This window comes from Palaemon carinicauda, chromosome 2, assembly GCF_036898095.1.
Source record: "Palaemon carinicauda isolate YSFRI2023 chromosome 2, ASM3689809v2, whole genome shotgun sequence".
NCBI lineage: Eukaryota > Metazoa > Arthropoda > Malacostraca > Decapoda > Palaemonidae > Palaemon > Palaemon carinicauda.
In genome coordinates this window covers 16,632,934-16,635,433 of record NC_090726.1, presented here as the reverse complement: position 1 = coordinate 16,635,433, position 2,500 = coordinate 16,632,934, and positions in this window count along the sequence as shown.

The following is a 2,500-nucleotide window of genomic DNA, read 5'->3' as shown; positions in this document are numbered from 1 at the left end:
CCCAATCTACTGGTACCATTGACAACACAAAACACATAATAAACAATCTCACCAACCAATCAAGTACAGTCACACCCCCTTCCTTCAACATCTCAGCTTTCACACCATCCATACCAGATGCTTTTCCTACTCTCGTTTCATCTAGTGCTCTCCTCACTTCCTCTATTGTAATCTCTCTCTCATTCTCATCTCCCATCACTGGCACCTCAACACCTGAAACAGCAATTATATCTGCCTCCCTATTATCCTCAACATTCAGCAAACTTTCAAAATATTCCGCCCACCTTTTCCTTGCCTCCTCTCCTTTTAACAACCTTCCATTTCCATCTTTTACTGCCTCTTCAATTCTTGCGCCAGCCTTCCTTACTGTCTTCACTTCTTTCCAAAACTTCTTCTTATTCTCTTCATATGACTGACCCAATCCCTGACCCCACCTCAGGTCAGCTGCCCTCTTTGCTTCACGTACCTTGCGCTTTACTTCCACATTTTTCTCTCTATATTTTTCATACTTCTCTATACTATTACTCTGCAGCCATTCTTCAAAAGCCCTCTTTTTTTCTTCCACTTTTACCTTCACTCCTTCATTCCACCATTCACTGCCCTTCCTCATGCTACCTCCAACAACCTTCTTGCCACATACATCACTTGCAATCCTAACAAAATTTACTTTTGCTAACTTCCACTCCTCCTCTAAATTACCAGTTTCTCTTACTCTCACCTCGTCATATGCCATTTTCAACCTTTCATGATATTTACTTTTTACCCCCGGTTTTATTAGCTCTTCAACCTTCACTAGCTCCCTTTTACATCCACCTACTCTATTCCCCCACTCTTTTGCTACAACTAATTTTCCTTCCACCAAAAAATGATCAGACATACCGTTAGCCATACCCCTAAACACGTGCACGTCTTTCAATCTTCCAAACATTCTTTTAGTTATCAACACATAATCCATTAATGCCCTTTCTACTATTCTTCCATTTGCCACTCATACCCATGGATACTTATTTCTATCTTTCTTTTTAAAAAAGCTAGCATTTATTACCATCTCTTGTTCAACACACATATCTACCATTCTCTCACCACTCTCATTTTCACCTGGTACGCCATACTTCCCAATGACACCTTCTACCTCTCCAGCGCCCACTCTAGCATTTAAGTCACCCATGACAACTACATAGTTCCTTCTACCCAGTCCTTCTACACACCTAGTTAATTCATTCCAGAACTCATTCCACTCTTCTTCACTTTTCTCACTACCTGGCCCATACGCACTGACAAACGCCCAACATTCCCTACCCAACCTAACCCTTACCCACATTAACCTAGATGATATATCCTTCCATTCCACTACTTTACCTGTCATCCATTCACTCAGCAATAACGCTACACCCTCTCTCGCTCTACCCCTTTCAATCCCAGACACTCTACCAGACATTTCACCAAACATCACTTCACCCTTTCCTTTCATCTTTGTCTCACACAAGGCCAATACATCCATCCTTCTACTTCTGAACATACTTCCAATCTCACATCTTTTACTCTCTATCATACTACATCCACGCACATTCAAACACCCCAAAACTGGAGTGCGGGGAGCAGTCACTCTCCCCCCAGCTCCATCTCTTTGTCTTTGTCTCGTAGGATTTTTATACAGGAAAGGGGGTTCCCAGCCCCCTCGTCCCGTCCCTTTTAGTCGCCTCTTACGACACGCAGGGATAACGTTGGCGCTATTCTAATTTTAATATGCCCACGCGGCCACAGGGGGCTATATATATATATATATATATATATATATATATATATATATATATATATATATATATATATATATATATATGTATACACATATATATATATATATATATATATATATATATACACACACATATATATATATATATATATATATATATATATATATATATATATATATATATATATATATATATATATATATGTATATATATATATATATATATATATATATATATATATATACACAGAGGGGTTCTCATATTGTTATTACCAATATTTATGGATATAATTTCTTTTTATTTTGTATTAAGCAGGAAAAAATATGAACGCCTATGGTAATTAAACAACGGAAATGAAAATAACAGCAAAGCATTATAAATATTCAAAAAAATTAGGTTAGAATTAAGTTAGAGTTTGATCTCACAATTCTTTTTATATATAAATTTCAACAATAATTTATAGATATTATAAGCAAAAGAAAGGAATGACAGTTTCTTTTATTACGTTATTATTGCTTGTCTTATTATAAAATAATAATAATAATAATAATAATAATAATAATAATAATAATAATAATAATAATAATTTTATCAATAATAATAATAATAATAATAATAATAATAAAAATAATAATAATAATAATAACAATTTTGATTTTAATAATAATAATGATAATAAGAATCATAATAATAATAATAATATTAATAATAATAATAGTAATAATAATAAAAGTAATGCCCTC